This window comes from Myotis yumanensis, unplaced genomic scaffold, assembly GCF_028538775.1.
Source record: "Myotis yumanensis isolate MYYU_CA2020_CCGP unplaced genomic scaffold, mMyoYum1.0.hap1 SCAF_8, whole genome shotgun sequence".
NCBI classification, from domain to species: Eukaryota; Metazoa; Chordata; class Mammalia; order Chiroptera; family Vespertilionidae; genus Myotis; species Myotis yumanensis.
The window spans coordinates 47,069,901-47,075,900 of NW_027223759.1; positions in this window are offsets into that span (position 1 = coordinate 47,069,901).

Sequence of the window (6,000 nt, forward strand, 5' to 3'; positions counted from 1 at the left end):
TGGATGTCAGAATTGTTATATGCCAGTGGATCCTTTTTACCTTTCAATTGGCCTCCACTCCCCTTTTTAATGTTTTTTTAATTTTTATTTTAGAGAGAGAGGAAAAGAGAGGGAGAGGGAGACATCTATTTGTTGTTCCACTTATTTATGCATTCATTGATAGATTCTTGTTTATGCCCTGATTAGGAATCAAACCCACAACCTTGGCATATGGGGACTATGAAGGTTGGGGTGAAGTTGGAGTGGGTGGAGAATGTGTAAGCGTTTCTCTAGAACAATAGTGACATCTGGTGGCAAATTCTTGTACTATACTACATTAAATAGTGGGTGTGGATTTCCTATTTGAAGGCAAAAATTACTGTTAACCATTAATCAGACCTGATTTTTCAAAAAATATTTTATTGATTTTTTACAGAGAGGAAGGGAGATGGATAGAGAGAGCCAAAAACATCGATGAGAGAGAAATATCGATCAGCTGCCTCCTGCACACTCCCCACTGGGTATGTGCCCGCAACCAAGGTATATGTCCTTGGCCGGAATCGAACCTGGGACCCTTTAGTCCGCAGGCCGACGCTATATCCATTGAGCCAAACCGGTCAGGGCCAGACTTGATTAAATAAGAATTTACTGAGTACCTACTATGCACTGGAACTATGATAGTACTTTCATAGATATTGTTTCTTTATGTTATTTTATATTTCCCCCACATGACTAGGCACTAAATCAATTCTGCATGTACTAATGTCATAGAGCAGCTATGGCATCCAAACCCCTAAAATTATATGCAAAGTGTGTGTGTGTGTGTGTGTGTGTGTGTGTCTTTAGGGAAATGGATCCTTAGCTTTTATAATATGCTCACATGGTTTCCATGCTCCCGTGACACTTGACATTGCTACCTAACTGTATGTTTCTAACAATGCTGCTATGATATACTTTGGACTAGCTTCATCAATCTCTTTTTCTCTGGAAGTTGCCATTTCTTCTGGCAAACCACATTCACCTTAGGTTAAAAACACTTTAAATGACTTGAATGAAAAAAGAAAAGAAAGGTAAACAAAACAAAAAGGCAGGATCAATAGAGTTAGGTGGAGAGAATATTGGAATATCAATAAGTCCAAATCTATTACTTCTGCCCATCTGAGCTTAGTCAAGTTAGCTGACCTTTGAGTCTCAGTATCCTCATCTGTGAAATGGAAATACTGATATCAAAGAATTGTTATAAGAATTGAATGATGGTGATGAGTTTTTATTTATTTATTTTTTATTTTTAAAAATATATTTTATTGATTTTTTACAGAGAGGAAGGGAGAGAGATAGAGAGTTAGAGACATCGATGAGAGAGAGAGAAACATCGATCAGCTGCCTCCTGCACATCTCCTACTGGGGATGTGCCCACAACCCAGGAACATGCCCTTGACTGGAATCGAACCTGGGACCTTTCAGTCCGCAGGCCGATGCTCTATCCACTCAGCCAAACCAGTTTCGGCTATGGTGATGAGTTTTTAGATACAACCAAAAGTGCGATCCATGAAAGAAAAAAAGTTGGACTTTATTGAAGTTAAAAACTCCTGCTATGCAAAAGAGACCATTAAAAGAATAAAGACAAGCCACAGACAAAAAATATCTGCAAAACACATGTCTGATAAAGGATTTGTATTTAAAATGTTGAGAATCCACTGAGTTTCACCAAGGGGATGAGGCTTGTGGACTGACGTGGAAAGGCATCATTACAGCCGTAGCTTTTGGTTATTGCAACTTGGCTCTCTTGGCTTCATTGGGATGTCACATGACCTCTGATTGAAGTCCTGTCACACGCCTGATCTACTGCTTCCTTTTATTATTGTAATTTTTTAAAGTTTTATTTATTGATTTTTAAGAGAGAGAGAGAGAGAGAGAGAGAGAGAGAGAGAGAGAAGGAGAAACATCGATTTGTTGTTCCACTTATTTATGCACTCATTGCTTGATTCTTGTATGTGCCCTGATGGGGATGTAACCTGCAAACTTGGCATATTGGGACAATGCTTTAACCGACTAAGCTGCCTGGCCAGGGCCCTGATCTACTGCTTTAAATCTTGCCCGTCCAGCTTCAATATACCAACACTGATCAGTTGCTTTAATTCACATCCTGCCAGTCAGAATTAATCTCCATAGCCTGCTCCCTGTCCCAATCCTTGTCTGCTTGGTGACTGCTAAGTTGCTGCCTGCCCTGATCCTGCCCATTATGACCTTAACTAGGCACTATTGCTCCTCATTTGTGGTAAGACTTTAGAAAACTAGAGAATAAAATATAAGATGGAAGAGTCAAAGAATTGAAAAGGATAGGAATGTATAGGTGTTTTTCTTTTTTCTTTTGATAATTTTTAAGACATGGAACTTCCCAGTTACCTTGTCTAGACTAGAGCAAAAACCAAATCAGGGAAGTCAAAATACGTCTCAAACTTCATATTAGTCTACTTTTTAAGATGATATACTAACTCCTCACACTTAAATCAGAGTAAAAAATTCCCTATACATTCTAGTTAGAAGTTATTTATCTATTCTGTGCACAATTTTAATTTTTTCACATGTTCTGCACAACTCCCCTGTTGCTGGTTGGAAATCTTTAAAACAGCCTAAAATGCTCTTTTGGGACAGCCAATGTTAGGAGTAGCCCTTGAGGATTTTGTAGGGTTTTATATGTAATGTACAACCTAATGAGTTGCAGGGAGTTGAAGACACACATAGGGTGAATGTGATTTACAACATCCTTTATAATTTAGAATACAGGAGGTGGCTTTGGAAGAGACCTTAGAGGTTAAAGAGATCAATCTCCTACTCAGTGAAGTAATCCTTTTGACAATAACCTTGATAGATGGATTTTAAACATCTGCTTGAAAATTTTCAATAATTTCCAGTGATGGGAAACTCACTGCTTATCTAGGCAGGTCATTTTATTTACTCCAAGTTTGAATGATCATAATACTCTCCTTTATAACGATTTGAGGTCTGCCTTTCTGTGACTACTTTCCAGGGAACCAAATTCTTTCCTCAGGAGTAATACAGATAAGACTTAATAAACTATTGGCCAAATTTTCATATACAGTAAGAAAGTTACCATGTTATTCCTCTCTTCTCCAGGCTAAATAACTCAATTCTTTTCACCATTCCCTAACTAGCCCGGTCTCCTTCCTCTAGTGTTAATTTTTATCAAAGTCTCAAACAGGACACTAGACATCTACAGTATTTTAATTGTATGAAGTCTAATCAATTTTTTCTTTTATAGATTGAGTTGTTAGTGTCATGTCTAAGAAGTCTGCCTAACCTCAGACCACAAATCTCTTTATATATATATATATATATATATATATATATATATATATATATATATATATGGCATTGTTTAGTTTTATGATTTACATTTAGATCTACAACCCATTTTGAGTTAATCTTGTAACATACTTCAACATATGGGTTGGAGGGTTTTCATTTTGATTTTTGTTTTGCATACGGATGCCCAGTTGTTCCCACATCATTTATTGAAAAAAAACACACAAAACAAACAAACCAAAAACAAAAACACAAAACTACAAAAAACCCAACTATTTCTTCCAGAAATTTCTTTTGCATCTTTGTCAAAGTCAATATACGTATGTGTGATTTTGATTTTTGGACTCTATTCTGTCCTTTTCCTTTGCCAATAATACTCTTTCTGGATAATTGTAACTTTGTAGTAAATCTTAAAATAGAGTGGTGTGATCCCTCCAACCTCATACTTCTTTTTCAAAGTTGTTGTGGCTATTCTAGTTCTTTCTTTCTTTCTTTTTTTTTCCCCTGCAAAAAGCTTTATTGTTTCATTTGGTTCAATGCATGGAAGTGGGCTTCATGGAGGTTAAAAGAATGGCTAGTGGGCCCTAGCCGGTTTGGCTCAGTGGATGGAGCGCAGGCCTGCGGACTGAGGGGTCCTGGGTTCGATTTCAGTCAAGGGCACATGTCTGGATTGTGGGCTCGATCTCCAGTGGGGGGCGTGCGGGAGGCAGCCAATCAATGATTCTCTCTCATCGTTGATGTTTCTGTCTCTCTCCCCTTCTCCCTTCCTCTCTGAAATATATATATATATATATACATATATATACACACACACACACACACACACACACACACACACACACACACATATACATATATCTCCACAAAAAACAAAAACTAGGAAGCTTCTCCTAGAGAACTCTGTCTGTCCCCCTCGGTGCCCACTCCTGAGTGTCAGGCTGCCTTGAGTCCAGGCCAGAGATACTAAAAGGAATAACAAGGAAAATCAATACTGGTTAGTGACATTTCCAATTCTGGTCTTCTTCCCAAATCTTTCTGCCATTATTTATTTTTCAGTGTTCTCACAAAGGTGCTCTTTGCATTCTATCTAGGTTTTATATCTGTGTGGCTCAGGTACTAGTAGATGATGGAGACTGTCATATCTTTTAAAAAGGTAAATGATTTCATTCTGGGAACACTCTTATCCTTCATTTGTGCTTTTTTTGAATATACATTTAGTGATATTAAATTGTGTCATATTGGTATTGACTATGATCCTTTTGATTCATTGTTTCTCATCTACTCATTGTTTTAATGTGTACAATTGCAATAACTAATAATTCTTTCTTTTAATATATCTTCAGCCAAGTCTTTGATTAAAACATTGACTAGGTTAAGACTAAGAAAAGAACTTTGGAAGAACGTTATAAAAGATCTATAGCTTTATTCATTAATCTATCCACTTTATTAAGTGCCTACTAGATGCTTGGTACTTTCTAATGCCCTGGAGTATGGAAGCAAATAGGATAAAATCTGTTGACAAAGATCCAGGAAACAACACACTTTGGTTAGTGCTCTTCAATCATCAGTGAATGCACTTAACTTTACTATCAGGCTACGTGATGCCTATAGAAGATACAGCAGTGAACAAGTCCGTGACAATCCCTGTCATAAAGTTGTCAGTCTTACCTGTACTATCACATTGCCTTGATTCTCTAATTTTGCCTACCAGGCCATAATGAAAGACTTTGTCACATGACACTATGAAATCCCTAACTGCATCAATAATCTATCCCTGATCTACCAATGTAGGCATCCTATCAGAAAAAAACAAAAACCCGGAGGTTAATTTGTGAAACTTGCTCTGATTTATCTCCAGTTTCTTTTCTAAGTGCTAATTCACTCTATGTTTGAACCAGTTTATGTGTTTTAGAGCTTGATATCAGCTACTTGATAGAATCTAGGATCCAGATTTTCTTTTTCAAAAAAGCAAGATACTGGATTCCTTTCCTGAATTAAAAATGAGGTGTGGCTCAGTGGCTGAGCGTCCACCTATGAACCAGGTCACAGTTGGATTCCTGGTCAGGTCACATGCCCCGGTTGTGGGCTCAATCCCCAGTGGGGGACATGCAGGAGGCAGCTGATCAATGATTCTCTCTCATCATTGGTGTTTCTATCCCTCTCCCTCTCTGAAATCAATAAAAATATATAATTATTTTTTTAAAAAAGCAAGATATTTGTTTATCTTTAATTTTAAATACTCTCTACCAACTTAAACTTCTTCCAACCATTTTCCCTCTTGGTGGATCCCCCGTCTTCTATTTTCCTTGTCTTCTCTCTTAGACGTTAGCTCTTTCTTTTCCTTTGGTTATATTTTTGCATCTCTTAGGAGCTCTTTTAGAGGGAGGACGTGGGTAACCACAGTCAGAGCAATTGATTTTTAGAGGCAAGAGAGAACCAGAGAGATGATGAATCCTAATCCTGTTGCTATTATCGAGGCGTAGGTCTTACTCTGAATGTGGATGTTTGGTATTAGACTGATATTTATGAGTGGCATACACACTCTTGGTTTGACTGTGTTTCAAGGCTAGGGAAATGGATGCATATGGGACCACAGGCAGAAAAAATTTATTTCAGGACACAGAATAATTTGAACAGAAATTATTCACATTTACAAAATATGATATTATTAAGAGGAATTTCTCAGTGCCCCTA